The sequence below is a fragment of the Phycodurus eques genome, unplaced genomic scaffold (assembly GCF_024500275.1).
Source record: "Phycodurus eques isolate BA_2022a unplaced genomic scaffold, UOR_Pequ_1.1 contig_534, whole genome shotgun sequence".
Lineage (NCBI taxonomy): Eukaryota > Metazoa > Chordata > Actinopteri > Syngnathiformes > Syngnathidae > Phycodurus > Phycodurus eques.
This window is the reverse complement of record NW_026904530.1, coordinates 2,551-15,190: the sequence shown is the minus strand read 5'-3', so window position 1 is coordinate 15,190 and position 12,640 is coordinate 2,551. Positions and strand designations below refer to the sequence as shown.

The 12,640-nt window shown below is 42.8% G+C and overlaps 1 pseudogene; it reads left to right on the top strand.

Moving 5' to 3' along the window:
• The first annotated feature begins 3,308 nt into the window (after positions 1-3,308).
• LOC133398920 (serotransferrin-like) lies at positions 3,309-11,866 on the top strand (annotated as a pseudogene).
• The last annotated feature ends 774 nt before the right edge of the window (positions 11,867-12,640 follow it).

Sequence of the window (12,640 nt, the reverse complement as noted above, 5' to 3'; positions counted from 1 at the left end):
TAGTAGCTATGAATATTTTGTAAACATATATAATGGCCTGTTCGTATGGGGCCATTGTTTGGCTGTAATTTTACAAGAGTGTATATTATACTCTATATGAATAACTTATTGATAAGTAATTAATTATTTTATTAATAAGATATCAGTTCAAAGCTATTTAGATATGAAGGGTAGGAATTGATAAGTTGCTTTTTTTTCCCCTCTACATTTTATTATTCGTTTGGGACAAATTCCACTTCAACCGTCAATCAATACCAATGGAAGAATGAAGGCACGTAGAAAGAAAAAATGTAGCGATTGTGGAAATAAATCCAACAGTGTAATGTTCGTATATTTAGGAAATGTAGGCTAGCGTTTGAGGGCTCTGTTAAAAATCCTGGGAATCCAAACATTGATGGATAGTTGAGCTCCACTGTTGTCGTGCGAGCCGTGAGGCGCTTCCTCAGTTCTTGTGGCGCACACTAGGAGCGCCTACTCTTGACGACCTGGCTGAGTTGCAGCACTCTGGAGTGGCATATTAGCACTAGCGTGGAGCCACAGACTATAATATGGTAGTGCTCTGCAGAAGATGGTTGGCATGCTCTTCTCCGTCCTCGTCAAGCTGACACTCAGAAAAAGCAACAATGTGAGTCAGTGATGTGACGATGGTTTTCGTGGACTTGGTCCTTTGCTTTCGTGTTAACGCTGTGCTTGTTTTTGGCCATCGCTGGCAGCAGCTGTTCTACTTTTAGTTATTGTTTAGTTTGCTGCTATGTGTCCAATTTTGTGTCTCTGTGTGTAGGTCTGTATGTGTTTGCTTGTGTTGTTTGTTTGGTCTCCTCTCCCGACCCTCTAGCTCGGTGTAGGGAGGACAGCATTTGTGACGTGACGACGACTGTGTGTCTGGAGTGCTGTTTATAAAGTGGCTCGCAATAGAAAATGATAGCAACGTTGGCAGGTTACTTTCAATGTTCTAAAGTGTGATGAGAGCCACTGTTTGCCTACTTTACATTTGTGGCAATCAGAGCTGCGCTATTGAGTATGCGTTATGAAGATCCTACTGTCTACATGTTTACAGCTGGTGAAACTATTCCGCGAATGCAGTGTGAGTTTCTAGTAGTCCACCCTCCCTAAATTGAGAGACGATTTATTAATCCGTAATGTAAATGTAACTGTTAGGTTGAGGCTAGAATGTATATAAGGTCCCGTTTAGTTTTAGTTTCTTGCTAGTAGTATTAGCATAGTATGGCTATGAATCCCATTTGAGGATCGTGGTGTAAGGGCAGAGAAACTGCGCAAATGATATTAAAATGCTAAAAACTAAAATCATTTGCACTAAATGGCATTTAGACTTTGATTTTAAGTATTGATCGAAGTTGAGTGGTTTGTGTGTTGTAACATTCTAAAGTTAAATGTAAATACAGTCATAAGCATTTGGATTAAACTTTTAAACTCTAAATTGACAAACTGTCATGAATTTGTAAAAAGTGACCTTTAAGTCAACAGTTTTTGTTGGTCGAGTGTTGACTCCAATGTCACTGTTATTTTCTTTGCATTTTTATTTTTTTGGGGTTGCGGTACAAAAATAAAGCTGTGTGTAACTGGTATAACACTTCTGTATCTGGGGCCTTGTGTGTGCAGTTCCTAATGTGCCATTTTACACAAACTGTGTAATTTGGCCTTTTCGTGTTTTTGTGACAGATGTGTGCAATGTAGGTCATTCAAAAATGTCAATTAAGCAAGGGGGCTGTAAAACCCCTACCAAAAAAAGATAAAGCCTTATAATCAATATCAAGTTGCAATGGCTATCAAATTTATGTTTCCTTTGGGGACAGTTTGAAATCATAAGTTTTGATTAGCTTCATATTGTGCATGCAGGAAAAATCAGATGACAAAAGGATATGTTAAAAATTGTGTGTGTTTAAGGTCTGCTTCCAAAGCACAAAGTGTGCACCCAGTTGGAAACCTGAGGAAACTGTGCCACTTTTGCCCCTCCCACCCCCAATCCAGTCTCAAGTGTGGCTATAAAAGGGACGCTCTGACTGCAGCTCACTCTGCTGACCCGGAGACCGTCCACCATGAAGCATCTCTTTTCGGCGCTACTGCTGCTCAGCTACTGGGTAAAACTCAATCGATGACACATGGAAAGCATTTATTCGCCAGCCTTCACCCATGTGCTTGTAGGCTCTTCGGTCTTACTAGTAATAAGACGAGGGCGCACTGTTAGAATAACTCATGCAAGTAAAAACATTTTCCACTGTATGAAATTTCTACATGCTAGTAGAACAACCTGTTACTAGTGAGGCAAAACTGCACTAATGGTACTAGTCACATGCAATATGTTAACTATTTATACACTAGTAGGACTAGTAACAGTTGTCAACTTACAGTTTGCCTCACGACTAGTCAGGCACTCGTGTGCCCTTCTGTGAATTGTTGAAGAGCATACTAGTAAAAAGTACATGGATTTTACTGTAAGATGCAAATGCTATACTTACTATTGGTAACCTTTTCACTTCTTGTGCCACTTGGCATACTCGTGTCCAAAACGTTGGCATAAATGAGTGTGCTGCATTAGTAACACTATGAGGCTCAATTAGTAGGCATGTATAGAAAGCAACTTAATAATTTTGATCCTTTAGTCATCTTAAGCTCAATGTACGAGTACACATTGTCCTCACTAGTAAGAATTAATTGCACTAGTAGGAGTTGCACATACTAAAATAACCTTTCTAGTGATGTTTTTCCATTAGTGCCACGTTTGGCCTACTACTACGCTCTGTTGTCACTATTGTAAGACAATTCTGTGGAAAACTAGAGCGAATGTCTTAACTTTATTTCAACTGTTTCACATTTCTGCACACTAGTAGGACAGCAGTTTTCACGAGAGTGAAAACTGCACGAGCGGACAGCTGCATGCTATTAGTGACATAATTGTTCGTTAGCACCTAGCACAGCGCTTGTCAAATTTTGAGCAAAAAATACTTGGCTCTCGCGCTGTGCTTCAATGTAGGAAGTAAAAATTTATGTAAAATTCTACTTGAGGTAAATTAAACTGTACTCAAATGCTGCGAATATTTTTCAATTGGAAACTTAATTCAATGTCATGTACCAGTAGAGGGAGGGCTTGTAACATTCTTGAGACTGATCTTGTGGATCAGTGTTTGTAGCTTGGAGATGTCCGACTCGTGTGCAGAAAAGTTCAGTCGTGGAAAATGTTCCTATAGTTGACCTACAAAGACACAATGATAAGGAATGAAGTTTTTCAAAGTTCAATGAACACTGTCATACTCCATGCTCAACCACGCCACCCTCATCACTCGTTGCAGTTGCGCTCGTGTTGTCGGCCCCACACCAAGCATGTCAGGTGTGCGTCAAGTCGGACAAGGAGCAACAAAAGTGCTCTGACTTGGCCGCCAAGGCGCCCGTGTTCTTCTGCGTGCAGAAAGCAGACTCCAAAGGATGCATCGAAGCCATTCATGTGAGCATCAAAATCATTCTTTTCAAATGGGATTTCTTAAAGCGACAGCATGGTATTGAATGGTTGAGACGGCTGCCTCGCCTTCCAAGGTTCTGGGTTTGAATGGTGCATGTTCTCTGTGCTTGCATGGATTTCTGTCTGCGTTCGCCGACTTACCACATGCATGTTAGGTGAATTAAATAGTGGCCTGTGATTGGCTGACAAGTTCAGGGTATGCCACATCTCGCCCAGTCAGAAGTAACTACAGTGGCTGCTAGTCACCTTTTTGGAAAATGGTTGTACCCACCAAAAGTTGCAAGATTTGAAACCAGTTGCTTTTGAGAACTGGTTGTGAGAGAGATGGGAAATGGCTAAAGTTGCTTCATTGGCAACAGGGCACTGCAAAAAAATTGCAAAATCTTACCTAGTGAAGAAGCACCTTTGTACTGTACTTTTTAAAACATTTTCAGCAGGACCAAGGTAAGATCGTTTTAACAATCTTATAAAGTCAATTCTTGTTCCAATGGCAGATATTTCTTAAAACGATATGTGGTCAGGTATATATTATATATGCCAATGGAATAGTTTGAATTCAGATTCTTAAAAGTTTTGTCTTGCTGATGAGTTAAAAAAAAGTCACAACTCTTGTGAACAGTAGGTACGCTTAGGCATTTTTGCAGTTTGGGAAGGTAAGAGTACATGCCAAAAGTTATTGTTTGCAAGCTTTTTAAAAAGATAGTTGTGAGAGGGCTGTGAAAGATGCCAAGTTGGCAACACTGGCTCTGAGAAGTTGCTAATAAGATGACTTTTCATTGTCCACCGAACAGGCAGGAACAGCCGACGCCATCACGTTGGATGGAGGAGACGTCTACACTGCAGGACTGGAAAACTTCAAACTCCATCCCATAATTGCAGAAGACTATGGTGCTGGTAAGTCACCCTAAACAATTTCAACAATCCATTAAAGGTCCCATGCCAGCAAATGTTTTTATTTTTGTTTGTTTGTAAGAATTTGGGTTGGTGAGGTCCTTTTTCAAGCTCTTCTAGTTGGCATTGCCTCAGACTTGTGAGATGGATTTGATATTATTCAGCTGTTATGGCTACTACTGTTAATTTAAATATTGAAAATGGCTTTGCTCTTATATTTCATGTGGCTGTTACAGTGGCTTGTTGTGGCAAAGCTTGACATTTTGACTGACTGCAAGCGTCGCTATTTCATCCAGTTACATTGTAGTTATTTCAAATATGTAGACTTTAGACAGTTTGTATGATTTGGGGGCTGAGACCTGCTCACATGGAACCCAGAAATTCAGTTCAGTGGGCAGACAATTTAATAATTAACTTGCTACATCACAAACACACGGTCTGATCCGGTCGTTTTTCAAACCTTTTGCATTCAATCGCAGACCGACGACATCTGTGTCCCTCATTTTGACCCATGTTTGGCTTAAAACTCAATTGCTTTTGTTCGCAAAGAACCTTAAATTCTGGCCATTTTGCACAACTGATAAATGGTGTCTTGACGCGATTGACACAACATACAACAATTTATCACTGCTGACGAATGTCTCCTCCCCAAATCAGATATTGGAATACAAAGGCTGACCCATGAGGTAGCATGGTTCCACAGGGCCAGAAAATACAATGAGTGGTAATGGAAGCTAGGAATTGTGGTCAGAAATGTAGAATGGGTAAAACACTTTTCTTTCCCATAGATGGGAAGAGAAATCTCTCAAAACACTCCCACACTGTGGAATAATTGCTCAGGATATTAAAGGGCAATGAGGTCTTGATCTCGAGTTGAAAACAATGCTAAAATTTAGGCTGATTGGCGATGATTATCTTGTTTAACATTTGATTGATCTGACCATTTTCTAAATGGGAGGGGGAAAAAATCATACCAACACATCCTGCATCACAAGATGATTGCTCTGAATAATAGTTGAGTCACTCAATAATCAGGCCTTTGCTGGCTGTTTGAAAGTGAAACAAATGCTCAAATTTGGCCCGATTGTCAGCCCCGAGAGTTTTCTGAGCACATCAGGGAGTAAAATTCATCAATGCACCCACACCACAGGTGACTCGCTCAAGCTTTTAGACTCCTTACAATCAGACCTTTTGAAGACTTTGATCAGGAGGAATCTGACTCAAAATAAGACTGCTCATTGTGTATTGACCACATTCATTTTTCTGGAAAAATGGTTGCACAGCAACTTTAAAACATAATTATGCAATGTGCTCAGCATCTGATAGCTGTTATTACGCCGTCGCCGTGGTTAAGAAGGGCACAGACTTTGGTATCCGCGACCTGGCGGGGAAGAGATCTTGCCACACTGGTTTGGGAAAATCTGCTGGCTGGAACATCCCGATTGGAACGCTGATCAAGTTGGATGTGTTGAAGTGGGGAGGCATTGAGGACCAAACGATTGAAGCTGGTGAGTGATGTCTCATGTTAAAGTTATAGACCTAAGTTGCTACTTTGAACCTTATTTATTTGCAGCGGTGGGTAACTTCTTCTCTCGGAGCTGTGCCCCTGGAGCAGAAAAGGGTTCCAAACTGTGCAAAGGCTGCAAGGTAGACTGCTCACGGTCTCACAATGAATCCTACTACGACTATGGCGGTGCATTCCAGTAAGTGCCGTGGGTACCTCGCTGTATCGCATGTTTTTAAACAGTTTTAATGGGTTTAGGCAGTATGCAGGCCAGTCTAAATTTAATTGAGCTAGTTCCACAGCAGGCCAAAAATGTACCAGAGCTCTCCTGAAAGAACCGCAAAGAAACTGAAACAGCCTCACTGTATTTAGTCCTGACTCTGGTCACCAGCAGGAGATTACTCCAATGTTCTCAAAGATGGAATAAAGGGGTCACAACCTTTTTGAAACAAAGAGCTACCTCTTGGAGATTGATTAAAATATCAGTTGGCTCGAGTCTTCTGAAATTTGATCAAATTACTGTAAATTATGTTATGTGAAGACACTGCTCATTAATTACTCACAATGATTAGGAAACGGATGTATCAACATGCAACACTATTTCTAGAAATTTCTATCGGTGTTTACATTTTCAAATGATCACTTTAACATTCTGAGGAAATCGCAATGTCTCATAACTGGTGTTCCAGCTTTAGAAGAGTCCTGTGGTCCTTGTGGACTACCTGGTGCCCATGGGCACCATGTTGGTAACCACAGCCCCAGAAGGTTCATATTGCGCTAACATTTCAGAGATGCACTCGACCTCGAAGAGATTTGTACACAAGCAGAGCTTTTTGAGTATATTCGGAGTGACCAGAAGGCAGTGCAGAGACCTGCGCACTGGGCTAAAATAGTGACGTTTTTCTTTGAGTAAGGACTTCACAGAAGCATTCCGGATGTACATACACTCCAGTCAATGGAGTGACAGTGAATCTCCAGGCCAATTTTCACCTGCTGTCAGTGACTCATATCTGCATTTGTGAATGTGCACGTTATAGCTCCATATTGGCTGCCATAATTGAAGAATGTACAATGTACGTCTGTCACTAGGTGCCTCGTCGAAGATGCTGGAGATGTGGCGTTTGTCAAGCATCTGACTGTACCAGGTGAGTTCCTTCAAGGTACTCTCTTGGATTCAATTTTATTGCTTGGTCATGTCTAAAGATATTGACAACCCGGCGTTCCTGTTCAATTTCAAGCATGGATCCTTGAGGCTGGTTCATGGGTCAGTCATGATTGGTGTCCACCAAATTCTTTCAGGTTATGAAAAATATATTAAAGAATCCTCATTCTCCCAAATGAGCCAGAATCAGAAGTGGGTATGCTATACAGATGGGTGATGATGAATTGGATTGATTTTTTTTTCCCATGTGGGTGTCATTTACTATCATTTGGAGGGTGGTTGTGAGGGCCCTTGCGTCGGCTCTTCCAGCTGTAATTTTTTGCTATAGTTCATGTATTTTGAAGATTACTATAAATCTCAAGAGTTGTCAATTTGGACAATGTAATACTTGCAGACAGCAAGAAGGCCAACTATGAGCTGTTGTGTGTGGACAACACCAGAGCACCCATTGACAAATACAAAGAATGCCACCTGGCCAGGGTACCCGCCCATGCTGTGGTCACCCGCCAAGACCCGGCGCTGGCAGACTTGATCTGGCGAAGCGTCACCACAGTGGAGGCAAGATGCACACTTGATTTGAGATATGTGTTCATGTGGAATTTTTATTTTTTTTTCTGCCTTGGAGGGGCTTAAATTGGGTAAGATGTATACTTGATTTGAGAAATGTGTTTTGTGCACGTTTCTTTATCAAAACAGGGCTTCAACCTGTTCTCCTCCGCTGCATACGGACTCACAACGAACCTGATGTTCAAAGACTCCACACAGAAACTGGTCCGGCTGCCTCCCAACACAAAACTCCTTTTTGTATTTGGGTGCCGGCTACATGAGCACCATTCGCTCTCTGAACAAAGGTAACGACAAACTCAATCTAACTCAGCTGAACACTTGAACAATTTTGGGTCTTTTTTGTTTTTCTCCTCCCCCCAGAGATCACTGCAGCTGGATCAAGCGCCATCACGTGGTGTTCCGTGGGCCACTTCGAGACACAGAAATGTGACACGTGGAGTGTCAATGGCATGGTGGATGGCGAAAACAAAATTCTGTGTCAGACTGCCCCCAGTGTGGAAGAGTGCCTTAAGATGATCATGGTAAGATGACAAATGTATTCTGAACATTTATGCAATTTAAGGGTCCACATAAGTCACTCTATAGCACCCCCTGGAAAATAAGCCGCAAAAAAAACGTTTTTTCACCAACCAACCCCATATTGGATAGGCATCTTTAGTCACGGAAAGCACAGTTTAACGCACCATACCTGCAATGGAACAGGAAGGCAGCCGTTTCACCCAGTAACACCCATGGAAAGGTAAAATAATTATCACCAGTTTCATCTACACAAAACTGGGTGGACATGTTGATTATAACAGGATGCATGAAAGGCAAAGACCCATGCCTGGAAATGAAAACGAAGTCCGCCTTTTGGGTTTGAAGCAGATCTTTCATTTACTTTAGAGTAAAGAGGCAGATGCAGTGGCAGTGGATGGGGGGGAGGTGTACACTGCCGGACAGTGCGGTCTGGTTCCAGCCATGGTGGAGCAGTACGATGAAGGTACAGGAAGAGAATATTCAATATTATTCCTCTCTCACCTACCCCAATTGTTTCTCAATGAGTTACATTTGTACCTCTTGTCCCACAGCCAAGTGCAGCATATCTGGAGGTAAGCAATGTATTTTTCTATACTGCTTGTTCCTCATTAGGGTCTCAGGTGGGCTCTTTCCGAGCTGACTGGGTGAGCGAAGCGGGTACAGCTTGGATTGGTTGCCAGTCAGTGTGCACGTACAATATAGACAAGCATTCACACCCTAGGACAATACAATGAATGACTGGTTCAATGACTAACATGCATGATTTTCAGCAAGTTATTTTCTGAGGGTTTCTTGGTGAAGAAAACCATCTAAATCCTATTGTGGCGTGTGTAGCCTCGTCATCGTCCTACTTCGCAGTCGCCGTGGTCAAGAAGGGTTCCGGGGTGACCTGGGCCAACCTGAGGGGGAAGCGGTCCTGCCACACAGGCTTTGGCAGAAACGCCGGCTGGAACATTCCCATGGGTAAAATCCACAAGGAGACCGGCAGCTGCGAGTTCAGTAAGTAGACTCATATTTGAAATGACGGTATAAATTCTAACTTGCAATTGTTGCGGTAGAGTTTGTTGTAGACTCAAGTGTAACCATATTGATGTGAGAAGTAAATGTTTTGCAATATTTTGAATGCTGTATTTTTGTCATTGCTGTATAATCAGTAACTCCCAAGGTACATTTTCTTTTGATTGGGACACCTCATATGACAAATTGGCATAATGCACCCACAGGGTAATCAAAGGAGGGGTTGGTATAATATTCAAATTTGCGATTACTACCTTAATCCCAAACAAACTCATGAATTGCAGACTGAGGGTTTTGGCAGCGCACAGGGCTTCCTTTGGATTGGTGTCGTGAAACTGAAAAATTGTCTTCCTTGGAGCAAAACACTAGTTTGGTTGGATCTTAAAATAGCCTTTTTTTGCTTGGGACTATGCAGGGTATAGCAATGTACTTGCTGAACAAGTGAGACTCTGGGGAAAATTGTCTAAAACTGGAGTCAGGGGCTTGGTTGCAGTGAGGTCAGTCTGCCTTTTGAAACCAGTCTTTGGGTGCATTGATGCAGGGAACGCGCCAGTTCTTACAGGGTCAGAGTTCGCTTGATGGGGACACCAGGCACTCTCACTACAACTGGTGTGTAGTCTGCATACTAGGGAAAAACTGCAATATACTTTCAGTTCCAGTGACGCTGTATCAATGTCCCGGACAAATTTACTTTATTACACACTAAATCTAAAAAAAGTTGCCAAAAGTACATCATGCCCTGTGCCATTTCTTCAGGCAAGTTCTTCAGTAGCGGCTGCGCCCCTGGAGCTCCGGCCGGCTCGCCGTTCTGCTCTCAGTGCGCAGGCAGTGGGAAACCTGTGGATGACAAATTCAAGTGCCAACCCAGTTCAGAGGAGAAGTACTACGGCTATGCTGGGGCCTTTAGGTAAGATTCTTCATGCAACTATGAAGAGCATTAAGAAAACAGCAGTCTACTTCTCAAGCAAGAATGTCTGGAGTCTATCCCAGCCGACTGAACATGATTCTAACACCGAACCTCAACTGAGACCGTTCTGGCGGGGGGGGACAACTAAATTTGAAAAAAACGTTAGACCGCACCCCCACCAATTTACAGAATTAACTTAAGCAGACAAAGTAGAACCTTGATAGAACAGACAAAGAGGGGTGGAGTCCTACGATATAACTGTTGCCTATTTTTTTTCTCCCCTCCCTCAGGCCATATGCACCCATTTTACTGTATAGTAGTTTTTTTTTTTGTGTGGCCTTAGCGCCCAGTACAGCAGTTATGGTGAATGTAAAAAAAATTTCAAAACTGTCACATTTTATCCAAACATGGCACGCTGGCGTGCGTGGTCATGTTGATGTACAGTACTAATCATAGGAGTCTCTTTAATGAGCTGTGAGGAATTGGTGTGCCTCCTAGTTCCAAATCTGTTGCCAAAGTCAAACGGCTTGACGAAAAATGACTTATTCCATAGACTTTTGTACTCTTCAGAGTGAGTGCCACAGCCAGGCTGCGCTGTTTATACACAATAGATTTCACCATCATGACATGGCTGTCACGCCAATGCCCCGCATTCAACATGGTTGCTTGGAGGCATTCCTTTGGGAATTGGATCTGACTGTAAACTGAGTCTCTCATTCTCTGACTGCATTGCACCCGCAACAGCCAATTCTGGAATTACAGACTTTGCCGATGGCAGTTTAAGTGACAAATGGAGACTATTTTATGGTACACTGTTTTTACAGTCCGAGTCACTGTACTTGGTTGTGGGAAATGGCTGCATTCAAGGATGGAAGCGTGATCTTTTTTCCTTTTCAGATGTCTTGTTGAGGGTGCTGGTGACGTGGCCTTCATTAAACACACAATTGTTGAGGAAAACAGTGACGGTAACAACCTTAGACACCACACACACACCCCGCCAGTACCAAAACTGATCATATTTGTGCTCCATTGCAGGTAAGGGTCCAGCGTGGGCAGCAGATGTCTTGAGCAGTGACTATGAGCTCATTTGCCCCTCCAAGGGTCCGGTGCCCATCACAGACTTTGAGTCTTGCCACCTGGCGGCCACCCCGGCACATGCTGTGGTGACCCGCCCCGAGACCCGCAACAAAGTTGTCAGTATTCTCCAGGAACAGCAGGTAGGGAAATGCATCCAGTGCGCTGTCTCACCTAATTTAATCTTGCCCTCAAAAGTTGGCAACATTGGGTGAAATCTGGGCATGACCCAAAAATGCATTCTATACAGGTCAAATTAATGTCACATTCTCCAAACTTTAATTCCTAGGCCAGGCTCGGCACAAGCGGCAGCGACCCCGGTTTCAAAATGTTTAAGTCTGAGTCCTGAGAAGAACCTCTTCAAAGACTCCACCAAATGTCTCCAGGAGGTGCCAAGCGGATCTACTATAAGAGCTTCTTAGGACCAGATTACATGGATGCCATGACCTCACTGAGGCAGTGCAGCGATGCCACTCCAGGTTTGGGATGCTTTTGGGACTCAAACCACCCTGGAAATATGGAATTAGTCTGTTATAACAGAAATGGTCACATAGTGAAAATGCTTTTTCCCCCTTTTGCTCTTTCACACAGATCTGGAGAAATTGTGCACGTCCCACACCTGTCAGCAGACAAACTAGATGGTTCAACATCTTTTCCATGATGCATACTGATGCTACATTGTATTGTCTCTCTGATCTCAACATGCTCAATAGCCACTTACAAATCAATACTTATCCCGCCGCAAATATTCAAGACCTATTTCGCAAACTGTTTTTCTAACATGTACCTCATTTATCAAATAAAGCCTTTTCAATGCCTTACAAAATCTTGCTCTGAATCATTACCAAAAAGTACATTCGTGTTGTCAACATACTGGATAAGATATTCAGCGTTAGGTTTTTGCAAAGGTGGGTAGTAATGCATTACATTTACTCAGTAACATTTTGGATGGATGTACTTGTCAGGGCACGGTGGTCGACTGGTTAGGACATCTGCCTCACAGTTCTGGGGACCGGGTTCAAATCCCGGCCCCGCCTGTGTGGAGTTGGTATGTTCTCCCTGTACCTGCGTCGGTTTTCTCTCCCACATCCCAAAAGGAAATACTTGCATGGTAGGTTGATGGAAGACTCTAAATTGCCCTTAGGTGTGAGTGCGAATGGTGGTTTATTTGTGCCCTGGAATTGGCTGGCAACCAGTTCAGGGTGTACCCTGCCTCCTGCCCGATTAATAGCTGGGATAGGCTCCAGCGCTGGAAGACCAGTGCTCCCGCAACACTTGAGGATAAGCGGCTCAGATAATGGATGGATAATGAGGCTCTCTCGCGTGGCATTAAGGGTAAACACAGCTTCAGTAACGAAGGACCGTTTGTAAATGAACCTCCCTCCCCTCAAAAAAGGAACTCTGACCATACTAAGATGCATTTGTTAGTTTTAATTAGTATTATTAAACAAGAGGATAAAAATCCTATATATCCAAAAATGTAAATAGGCTCTTTAGAAAACATTTGTGACACATACCGGTCAA